Raw genomic sequence first — 13,150 nt, 5'->3', positions numbered from 1 at the left:
GACTTTTGATTTATAATCTTGATGACTAGTATATTGTTTAATTCACAAAATGTTATTTCATTAATACTATAGACCGATGGTACTTGATGGAATTTGAATTAAAATTTTTATGGATTTAAATTTTGTATTATTCCAAAATCCATTATAATTTTAATATTATTTCATTGTAAAATGTCATACAAAATGAATTGTAACACGTCATATTGAATTTTTACGCTTTACATAATTAAAATGTTATTGGTTCGTAACATGTTCCATCATGGTACAACAAACATATTGGCAATTCAAATTGTAACGAGAGAATACTAACTAAATTTATGTTGATTGTATTTAAAATTATAATAAAATCAAAAGTAAAACAACAGATATTAACAACTAAACAACAGATAATATTAGTATTATTGATGGATATTTTTTAAAACATTATGTTCATTTTATCGAATAATTTCCTAAATTATATTTTGATAATTTACATTTTGACTCACCTATTTTACGACGACAGCAGTCATCAATGAATCTGTAATAAAATAATTATAATGTTAATTTTTTACAATAAATTCATCATTTATTAACATTGGTATGACATAAAATGTTTATCAGAAAAGTGTAAATATATTTTTTTAAATTAAATACAGCAAGAGAGGAACAATTTTTCAATTAAGAGATCATTTGTGACTGCTTGATTAAAAGGTTTGATATTGACTACCCGTTATATCTAATAAAATATAATATGATTAATTCTAGTGATGAATATTAAGTCATCAACGAATGAGATTGTTAGTTCTATTTTATGTCGATATATGTTACTATAGTATATTAATTTATCAAAAACCATTGTTTTATTAATTGCAATTGTTTGAAAGTTTTTATAAATTTTTCAAAATATAAGTTCATCCAGGTAAATTAGTAAATACTTTGTTAATAGGTACCTATGTAATATATTTTTTAAAAAACCATTTTGAAAAAACTTGATTTTTTATGTTTACCTTTGCTTGTACTATTATTACTGTAGTTTTTAATTTTATTATCAACGTTGTATTAGTTTATACTATGTTGCGCTAGTTAACCGATTGAAAGATTTTTTTAAATCATCAGTTAATAATTGTTTATTATTAATTGTATGTATTCATTTTCATAAATATTGAAGTGGAATTTATTAACATTTTTAATAAAAAATGATTCATTTCTTTAAATAAAATAATATTTACAAAAATAGCATCGAATGTAGGTACCCCATTAATATTGAAAACACTGAATTATTTTCTTGAAAAAATATACATAATATCCTCATCTGAATTGTACATTATAAAAAAAATCTAATTTTTATTATTATAATATTTATGCAGAATACTTCTTTCATCGAATATAAGTTTTAAATAAAATTATACTAACGTTATATTCATACTTGATTTAAGTTCTCTAAGTTTGCTGGGAATAAACTTATAAATTTAACGCTGTGTAGTTGCAAAGAACTTACAAACTCCAAACTTGCATATAAGTCATTCGTTTTGTACCGCAAAATCAAGAAATACTCAAAGCTTAATATAAAGTCCTTACTCACGCTATAAAAGCTCCGTCTGCCACATGAAAAACTTACTTAGATCAGATTTTACCTCCACTGATTTAAATTTTATTATAAGTATGTGTTTAATTTGGTGAAGTACTTACTAGATAAATTTAAATATTTTTACTATTCTTCAATATGTTAAGACATGATATTATATTGTACAATAATGTCTAATGAAAAAACTTTTGGTTGGATTAATTATAATAGTACACAAGCCGGTGTATTAATGAAGTTATTATCTTAATAGTATTGTTATACTCTTAATAGAACCACTCTTGATCTGAACAAATTACTCAGAGTGAAAAAACAAAAAAATATTTATTATAAGGTAAGTATAATGTAAACAATATTATAATAATTATATCATTATGCATATCAAAGATGTAGCTGTTTTAATTTAGAACCGGTTCATCAATTAATGTTTTTTTTTTCCATTTAAGTAAACATTATAATGATTTTATCATTAATTTTTAAAATTTAGAACTAAAGGATGCATGTGTTTATAAATAAAAAAATATATTAGTTTGTGGTAAATAGTGAGTATAACATCATTATTTAAATCAAAATTGAAGCTTATATACGAGATTGTAGGAATGTTGTCTTCTGATATTTTTCAAAATTTTCTTTTTTCCGACAATGTCCGATCCCAATAGAATAATATGGACCTTCACAAAGTGGAGGTTTATATTATCAAAATTTGTTTAACGATAAATGGGTGTCAGCCACTTGCTCAACCTATAAGGTCCATACTTTGACTCATACATAAATTGAAAAATAATATGTGTGCTTGCCAGACCCATGATTCGAATCTGGGACCCACGATGCTATAGGCCGATAAACCACGCGGCCATCGTTGATTACTTTTTTATTAATAAAAAAAACTATCATTAAAACCTTGAATTTATTTAAGTCATTAGATAGTTATTGGTTTTATTATTGAGCTAATAACTAAAACAACATAAAACAATAAAAATGGTTTCTTGTAAAATTTGAAACGCAATGAAGGAATTATTTTCAAAAAACTTGCTATTGTTATAAATATCCGGGGCACAGTTTTAAATTTGAAATTTCACAAATTTATATTTACATAGGATTTAAATTAATAAAACTGTTCCATTCCATGAACCAACATCTTAATAGATACAATTTTCCGCAGCATTTAATAATTCTGGAAATGTAATGGTAAAAAACTATAAAAATATTCCTATATTTTATGCAATGTTAAAACGAAGCATTTTATATGTTTTGTTTTGTATTTTGTCCATGTTATGTATCAGTGAAGGATAATTAAGAAAGTGAAAAGAATAAAAATAATTTGAAGAAAGAATTTGAGTTTCATAAACATATGATTATTGTTGTAGGAATCAAGAATAAAAATACATTTCTGAAAAAAACAACCTCTTGCTTTATTATCAAAAGGTAAAAAGATTTTTCAGTTAGTTTCAAAATATTTCCATAAATCAATCATTTTAGACTATGAAAAATATTGTTTTTTAGTGAAAAAGTTCAGACAAGCTTCTTTTATCTCCTGACGTTGACAATATTTTTCAAAAATAAAAAGACAATAAAATTTGTACTTTGGTTATAATGTTAAAGGTTAATGGTTGAATATTCATGTTTTTATCAACATTGTATTGCTAAGGTCCGTAAAATTTTTTCAATATTAAATGTCATTATCGAAAAAAAAATATTAAATATTATGTTTAATAATTCGAGATACCTAAATATTAAATTCCATTATACAATCTTATGAATTAACGTAACTCCGACAAAATAGTTCTTCAGTTTGAAGGGTATTTTGGTCGTGGCAATATGACAATTAAAATAGCAGATTAACCAATTATTTTAATGCACATTATATACATCACCATGTTCAATATTTAGATGATCATAATAATATAGACCTTTACGGTTATTTGTTGATTGCTTAGAGTAGTATTAACTGATTTTTATTTTTACGAGAAATGGATGTTAGCAAATTGCTCAACGTATCGATTTCATACCCTGGGTTCAAAAAATATTTTAGAAGAACCATGTTTCTGACTCGAAAATCAAACCTGGAACTTACTAAATAAACCGATACGTTACAACTTGGGCATCATATCGTCGCCCTCAAGGAAGAACTCACCAACCAACAAAAGTAAAATCCTGAGATAATCGACTTTTAAACTTTTTGAAAAATTTTAAATTGCTCTCATTAGAAAACGAAAATACATAGAAGAAAACGGTTTTTTTGTTTGATTGATTATTTTTGTGTTTATGTACATTACATTTAAATCATGTAACCGTCCTTAGAAAAAAATCTAGAAAAACTATTTTTCGTACTTGGTTAGTTTTTCAATACACATTCAATGTATGACATTATTCAAATGGTGAGTTTTTATCTTGAATGATCGTATCAATAAAACACATCAAAAAAGAATAATATATTGTATTTAACTGAAATAATCTTGTCCATTTACATATTATACGTCTTATATATAGACCTCGTCCGAAAAATGGAAAACCGTCCGCAAGGTAGACCTAGAGGCCGCTGGATCGATGAAAAAATAATGATGAAGTTCGGCGGAAGTACGTGGCAACGCAATGTACAGGACCGAGAGAAGTGGAAGCAGCTTGAAGAGGCCTTCATCCAGCAGTGGATAGATTCAGGCTGATGATGATGATGATGACATAGACCTCATTCACATTAACAATTATTCTTCTTCTGATTCGTTTTCATTCATCGGAATATCATTCTGTGGATCATTTCTGGACACTGGTAGTTGTGCATACCAGCCGTGGTATTCCTCTGGAATATTGTTTGAAGTGCAAAGTTTCCAGAGGTCATTTTTTTCACACTTATGGTCAATATTTTATTATATGCCTTTTTTATGGCTGGTGGTACTTCAAAGTTGCCATGTCCAGACACTTGTAAATTTTTATATTCATTCTGGTGGCCATATCTAAACTGGATAATACCCGGTAGTTTTCGATCGAATCTCATACACTTAATCTTCAACCATTTTATGGTCTCACCATTGCAAATCTATCATGTCGTCGAACTTCATCTCTTCAACAAGATATGGCTGTCGATCGCTCGTTCTTTCTCTCGCATTTTTAAATATTTCCAACCAACCACTCATTCCATAGACGGACTTGTTCTTACTTTCCCGCTCTATCGCAGAATGCATGCTGTGAACAAAAATAGAGCAGCAATATTTTTGTTGCGGTTCTGGCCACCACATGTATCAGAAAACAGTGAGATTTCTTTGACCTCATCTGGAAGATTTTCCATCCATTTTATCAAAGCAGAGCCAATTTCAGAACTGCCCTTTTTTCCATGCATTTCATTCCAACAATAGCAACCTGCTTTACCTGTAGCTCCATCATAAATAGTCAAATTGTAGACGCATATTTTTCGTGAATAGTAAAATTGCGAAACTTTGGGCTTCGGAATCTGTAGGACACTTTGAAGGTCAAATGTAGCCATTATGAATGAAGGATCTGATTTGGCTCTCTATTTGTGAGCTTCTTCCGCTGCATTATAGTCTTGTTTCCGCCTTTGATGTTCTTGATAGTCTTCTTCAAGTTTGGCTTTTTTGGATTCATCCGTACACTTAGCGTAATTTGTACAAGTCGGGCACAAATCTTTTTTAGGTCTAAAAAAGACAAATTAAAGTTTTTGCAGAAAAAAACATCTGTAAAATGTTAAACTTACTGGAGTTCAACTTTTCCCTGTGCAATATTCTTTATACAATGCGTAAATTTTTTGAACACTCAAAGTTTTATCTAAATACTGCCTCTGGCAACTTTTGCGAACATAATGTGCTTCCACTCTTGGGAAGCTGTTTATGTGCTGTTTGATAATACTCATTTGTATTTCTTTCTTTTAATTGGCAGGAGAGCTCTTACCTCGTTGGTCATTTTTCAAAAAAACACCTTTTTTGCTTTTTCCTTTAAAGGCAGTGATTATTGGGCCATTACTTATGCACAACGTTATCTGAAAAAATCGCGGCATACTCTTTATTCTCACCATTTTTCATCAAGCAATAAATCCGTGAAGCCAGCCTATTTTGATTTGCATTTTTTTTATGCGAATAGGTTTGTGACTTGTGACAAATTTTAGGATAAAATTGTATCGTCCTTGATAATGTAGACCCCAATAATGTTTGCATAGCTCCACTCTATCTTCAGAGTTGAAATGTTGTTGATATTTGTAAATACATCCGGAGCAATCTAAGTCTTTGGGTAATTTTGCAATCTTTTTGATTGACTCTAAATTATAAAATTTTCGTGACATTTTAGTATTTTAACAATAAACGACTCAGGGAAACGTTAACCGCCATAATACACAACGCCGAACTGACAAGTGACTCAATGAAAGATGTATCACCAAGTGTTACCAATACGAAAAAATACGCATGTAAGAAGTCACCAAGTACCTCGGTGACTTTTTACATAACACAAAATATCGGCTTTTGTATTTGGTGAATTATTTTAATTTTATATTTTTTGACTTAAAACGTACAGTTAGAATTTTGGTGATTTTTTCTAAGATAGAGCTAAAAATTACAAGATTGCCAGTATAAATAACTCATTTTGAGCAAAAACTGTATTTGGTGAGTTCTTCCTTGAGGGCGACGATATGCGGTATTCATGATAAGTAAACCTCGTTAAACTTAGCAATACTGTATTAAATATATATAGAAATAGTGTGTAATTAGTAATTCCACGCCCAAATAACTCATAAAATGCCTGTCATCTAATAATATATTAAAAACGATAAATTTTCATATGTATTTTAGTCTTTGATTTATTTTATAAATGCTATATTTAATTGTCCCGATTCTATGGTTTTGATTAAAATGAAAACGAATCCACCCCTCACTATCGGTATTATTACCAACTAAAGATATTTCAACTAGGAAATAAATCCATGTAATATTTTTTTAAATAAAAACTACCTATAATATTGAAATTATACTGTAATATACCTACTGCAGTGTACTGTTAAAAAATATGTTTAATAGCATCAACGTAACATGAAAAAAGTCCCAAAATAGTGAATGACACGATATGACGTGCTAAAATCATCTATAATCAGGTCACAGGACTAATTTTCAAGTCCCGATATTCACTTTGAATTTGATTCGGCAACTTGTTTGCAGTAAATAAAAATTATCGATAGATTATCGACATATTTCGTAAATATACAACATTTTTTAAGACGAATAAATCGAAATTTTTTACAATCACTGTATTCTACGTAGAATAATTATAAAGTACGGTTTCATGCTGTTGCTTATCTATAAAGGTTCTTAAATATTATAATCTTTAATTTTCTCTTATAAATCAGACAATGACTTCATCTTCTTTCCAATAATATTATTTTTCTCGATTTAAATATGCCTGAAAAAATACAAAAGTAAAATTACCTCTCAAACCAAGACAATTTGTAAAAGATACAGGTGTATATTTTTGTTGCTTTGTTTGCAAGTGGTATTAATCATAGCCGCGCTGAGAATAGAGCTTTACGAATTTCAGAAGAAAACGAAATGAAAACAATGACCGATGTTCTTGCCTTGAAAAACAAAATTGCTTGAATTCCTAAATACAACCTGAGTGTGAAATGGCGGAATGGTATTTAAAGAAAATTCTAGAAATTTTATTAAACGCATTATACCTACATTTAAGATTTGAATGAGATGATGAAGTATTGTTATTAATTTTATAATGAATTTAGTTGAAATTTATGAAGTGAATGAAGTAGATATTCCTCTGAATCATTATACAGGTGGATTAAAATATAATCAATGTTGTTAAATCATAAGATAATAATAATTTACTATGGCTGGGCCAATTATGGTCGCTTCCATTCCTATATTCCCCACCTACTTCAAATCCCCAGTTATTGTCGCAAGTCCAGGCGATAACCAGTTACAGGTCATCAGTCGACTGTGATTATAGAACATTCAGTTACCTAAAGTCATTTCAAGACGGCGGGCGCGTTCTATGCTTGTTATAGCTAGACCGTTGCGAGTAATACCTGGCAAGCCGTGATACCGGATCTTATAATAGATGAACTTATAAAGTTCTGTGGAAGTATGTAGCAGGAAATTACTTAGGAGAGACCTTCCATCCAGCAGTGAATTGACCCCAGCTAATGATGAGTATGATGATATATATGTGTCGCTAGATTTCAAAATCAGCCAAGCCATAATAGATGAATAGGAGAAAAACAGCTTTTGTTTTCTCTAACACACAGTCACAAGGGTGAGAGTTTATATTATTTTCAGTTTAGAATATTTAAAATTATTAAATTCCACATTTTGATAATGCAGAAATGTTAGAAAGCAGTAGTTCTTCAGAAATTCACAAAAAAATCAAAAATACCTAAACGTGGACTTGGTTGATTTTGAAATGTAGCGACACATATTATAATAGTTAGATTGGTGGAAGGATCTAATTATTAATCAATTGATAATGGATGCAGCCTGTCATCGTATTTGATAAAATGTGGAAAATTATATAAATTAAACTATTGATAAGTATTTCATATATTAACTATTAGTTAAAATCGTCGTCATTAAGTAAGGATGCCTGTAGTTTAATTATAAACTGGTCCGAATCCAGCGGTTACATGTTCAAGTCCCGTCGGGTGTCATATTTTTTGATTTGGATTTTTTCTAATGTTTTCAAATTATGTGTATTCAATATAAATAATCTTACATTCTCAAATATTCTGTCTTATTCGTTGAATAAAAAAAAATAGTTAATTATAACATAAAAAAAAATATATTGAATTATGTTGATATTTTCTTTCAATGTTAATTTAGCCATGCGGATGGTAATTTTCTAGTATAGATTTTTTCTAGTATTCTTTCTAGTAGTTATGTTGCGATATCTATAAATTTTTAAGGTTCATTTTCAAAGTCAAATCTTCTCAGTACAAAATAATATTACTATCGCTGACCCCATTAAAGATACAAAAACAAATAATAAAAGAAAAACTAATTTTACATCAATGAATTATTGATATACCAACGTCACGAGTGCAGAAAGTAAATAAATAAAAAAAGATATAAATAATTTTATTATGTTTTGGCAATAAAGTATTTTTTTTATTTTATACCAAGCATGTAAATTAATTCCGATCCCAAAAAGAGGAAACAAAAGATAAACTATTGAATCAAAATAACTTCGTATTATTGTGTACGGATTCTGAAACATTAATTATTATTTCGTTTTTCAATTTGTTAGGTAAATCATACAAATTACATAAAAATATTTTTAGACGGAAGCTAAAAAAAAATCGGCGATATTTTTTTATGAATGTTTATATTGTATAAATACTTTTTTTTGACTATGCCATTATGTTTTGGTCTATCTTTAATTTTTGTTTTTTCGAAGTTTATATTGACATATTTTGTTTTTTACGAGAAATGGATGTCAACCACTTGCTCAACCTATTAGGTCCATACCCTGACACACACCAATTTAAAAACAATACGTGTACTTGCCAGACCCAGGATTCGAACCTGGGACCCACGGTGTCATTAATAATATTTGTAGTAATTGAATAGTACTGATTGGGAAGATTATCATCCCAAACCCATTCTTTAACCCGCATAAATATCTCATACCTACTATCTTTATTTATTGTTATCATCCAGAAACTTAACAATCACTGGTCATGAGTCGAACTTGATTTTATAACAGTTAGTTATTTGTAGACGACAGGGTTACCATCGTCCAATCGAACTAATCTGGTCTATGTCTAATTCTGAACACCTGGCAAGCCGTTATACAGGCTTTTTTGGTTTATCAACCGTGGACGCATTCAGGGTAACTCATTAAACAAGTATCCTTTCGAATGTCATCATTAACCCCGAAACCCCAGTGTACCGTGCGAGTGATATACATAACTATTTGCATACTAGTCGTGAGTGCATGACCCGGGACCTGCTTCAGCCATAAAGCCAAACAACAACAAGGTTAGTGCCTGGATCAACTTTCGTTCAACCCCCACCCACTCCTTAGATCCGTAATTCACAATCATTTCTAATTACAGTCCATAAAACTAAGTACCAATCATGTTAGAAAATCAAGTATTCTTTTAAGTGTCATCAATCATCATTAACCCCAAAACCCCAGTGTACCGTGCGAGTGATATAAGGAACTATTTGCATATTAATGCATGAGTGCATGACCCGGAACCTGCTCCAGTCATAAAGCCGAACAACAACAAGGTTAGTGCCTGGATCAACTCTCGTTCAACCCCCCCCTTTCTCAGATCCGTAATCCACTATCATCCCAAATTACAGTCCACAAATGCGCAACCTAGCATCTACCAATCATGTTTTTGCAAAACAATCTATTTACAATAATCGAATGAAGTCTGACAACTTAGATGGTTTAGGTTCAAATCATGATAGCTGGATGTTATTTACAATTGCATTTATAATTGATGACATGTAAATGAAATCTGAATGATAGCTATCGATTATAATATGTATTAACTGGATAATATCATCGATTTAAAAAATAATAACATTTTAATTGGATGTAATATTGATAATTATAGAAATAACCAAAATATGAACACAACGAAGTGCATATTAACTGAAATATTTGTGGTTTAATATACTGTGTAACCTAAGGTTTCAATACAGTAACCGAAGTGTTAATGTGGCTATTTTTTATGTTTAATTCATAATTTACAACAATTATTGTATTTTGTAATAATAACTAATATCTCTATAAAAAATATATGGGTTTCGATGTATAAAATATATTATTTAGTCCAATAATATACATATCAGACGTGTATTTTTGTATAAGAAGGATATGTGGGTGTTGTTTCTACGAACCCTTAAGATAGAACCGCCTCTTTACATGATGTAACATTCTGAATAAATAAAAGATAGAAAAAAATAATGTTATTTTACACTATTTCCGTTTTTAGGTACTTTATACAATTTGTGTTAAATTATTTATAACGGAAAAATTGTTTGATATTAAACGGAATAGATCGATTGAATGTGCTTTATACAAACCCGCTTGCTTGTCAGTATGTCTGAAAAAATCAGTTTATTATTGGAAAACTCCATCATTTCTGGTTTTTATTTTTCTTTTTCGACAATATGGTACATATTCGCTTTGAAAGGTAGTCTTGAAAATTGTGATACGGAAGAGTTGAACGCATGAATTGAATAAATAAAAAAAATATTTACTGTTTTCAAAGAAGTATTGAGCTTGTTTAAATATTATTTATTTGAAGTCACTTTAAAAAATATTACTACAGCAAAAAAAAACACTTTACATAATATTTCAAGTCGATTTTAAGAGTAGTTTTATTTTACATTTTTATATTATACAATATAAGGCATGATCAAAGTAAAAGAGAATTTATTATATTATGCGATATCTGAGACTTATCAAGAAATAAAGAGGAAAGAATTTTTATTTAATTTAATAACACTGGTTGGACCAATTTTGATCGCCTTCATTCCTCTATTTAGCTCCTACCTCAAATTTTCAGTAATGTCGCAAGACCAGGCGCAACGAAGTTAAGAATCAGTAGTCGATCGAGTATTAATAAAAAACTTCAGTCATTCATCGACCGCGCATCGGGTGACCCAACAAATAATAACGCACGAGCAAGTATGAGGCCTGATTTAAACCAAGCGAGCGAATGTTCGTTCTTCCTCCACTCTCGACCTAAACGCTTTTTGGCGAGTGGAGAAAGAATGAACATTCGCTCGCTTGGTCTAAATGTACCTTGATAGTGCAACCAGACCACGGAGCAAGATCATCAATAGCATAAAAGGTAAGTGCCTGGCATCCTATCATCACCCTTCTCCAGCATCCACACCCACTATCACAATCATTTAATCAAAATCAATTATAGTCTACTATAAAAAGCGCAACCAACACTTTTATGTCTCAAATTTTATATTATATCGTATTTTTTTGTATCTTATACTTTTAATTGGAATACACTAAACTTTATTCTAAGACTTCAGACACTCCAAAGACAAAATCATGTTCGTCTACTTTGTCAACCAAAATCCGATCCTCAGTAATCAGATGCTACTGAATCGAGCAAATTCCTGTCTATAACTGAGATGGATAAATAATTCACTCGACTCGATGATATATTATCTACATTTTATTTTTGAAACGATACTTTCCTGTAAATTAACAATTCACTTATAAATGAATACTATTTACTATGCGTCGAAAGAAATCTATCCGTAATATTAGAAAAGCATGTAATATGTATAATCCTCTCCTCTAGTGAATTCGCCAGTTTTTCAATTTTCTTAACTGAAGTGTGCTCCATAGCAAAAGACATCGCAACGCCAGCTGACTGGCAGGAAGATTGGTCTGACGTCATTGGGAAGATTTTATAAAATGTTTAGAGGGTGAATTACTCTAGCAGCTGAAAGCTTCCTTAAGAGTTTTAGTCTAAGAAAAAATATATGTACTCTAATCAAAGGAATACAACGTCTGCTAGTATATTTCTAAAGCTAAATTGATTTCGTTTGCAATCAATTGTTTGTGAAAAGCTTTCTTATCATTAGTGTAGAACATTTTTTTACGTGCATGCCAATTGTGCAACCTAAATAACATTTTAATAAGTAATATTTTAACATTGTTGATTGTTTTTCGAACATTATGATTTATAAGTATTAAGTAACCACCTGACCTGATGTAGATTTTCCCCTGATTAACGACGGGAAAATATCGAGAGTCTAGATAGGTTTAAATACCTGAGGATACACATCACAACAATACACGTTTTAGTATATAGCTAAACAACTTAAGGGGGGACATGCTCAGCGTAGGTCAAAATGGAAATTTAAATCTATTTTCAAAGCATGATCCTGGACATTCCTTAAACGTTGTAGATAATCTATTTATATAATTTTGAAGCCTTATTATCCTTTATATTTATTTTAAACCATTGTTGACTGCATAAATTTTATTACATATATACGTTTATTACATAAAATAGTATTCTTTTAAACTTCTCGCTCTAATGTTTTGGAATATAGTCATATTTCAGTACATAAATGTGCAGTGGTGTTAAAATTTTTTACATTTATTAGTTTTTAAACGCATTTATAAAACCATTGGTATAATTAATATTGACATTATTATAGTGAAATATTTACGATAAAAAATTATATTGATAATCTCTGTGATCCCAAATTTGACAAGAATTAGGCATTTTATTATTCAAAAAATGGGCAAAATTAGCACATTTCGACGGCCCCAGGAAAAACCGGTGTAAGTCTAAAATCATAAATGTTCAGGAGAGCGAAAAAACTAAAATATTTACGCTATTAAATTCATCATATAAAATGAGTAAGTTTTTTCTTATCTTATTAAAGTAAATCAGATAGAGCATTTTATGGTCTATATTCTTATCAAAATTTAATGGTGATTAATTAATTAAGAGCTGAGATAATGTCCAAAAATCGTTTTTATTTGAAATAATATTACGCACTTTATATTTCGACTCGATTCAACATGCTTTTGCGCGGACGAAATAGATTACTGACTCCGCATAACACATTCATATTCTGAGATAGA

The 13,150-nt window shown here is 29.6% G+C and overlaps 1 protein-coding gene across 1 annotated transcript in view; it reads right to left on the bottom strand.

Moving 5' to 3' along the window:
- Positions 1 to 13,150, bottom strand: part of Oct-TyrR (Octopamine-Tyramine receptor) — a 605,240-nt gene that overhangs the window by 415,585 nt on the left and 176,505 nt on the right. Inside the window, exon 2 of the mRNA XM_085941807.1 lies at positions 486 to 517. The gene's annotated coding sequence lies outside the window, so the exon portion shown is untranslated. The remainder of the gene's footprint in view (positions 1 to 485; positions 518 to 13,150) is intronic.

This window comes from Rhyacophila brunnea, unplaced genomic scaffold, assembly GCF_057557595.1.
Source record: "Rhyacophila brunnea isolate RB1 unplaced genomic scaffold, BYU_Rbru_1.0 scaffold_14, whole genome shotgun sequence".
Taxonomy (NCBI): Eukaryota; Metazoa; Arthropoda; class Insecta; order Trichoptera; family Rhyacophilidae; genus Rhyacophila; species Rhyacophila brunnea.
This window is presented reverse-complemented; position numbering and strand designations above follow the sequence as displayed.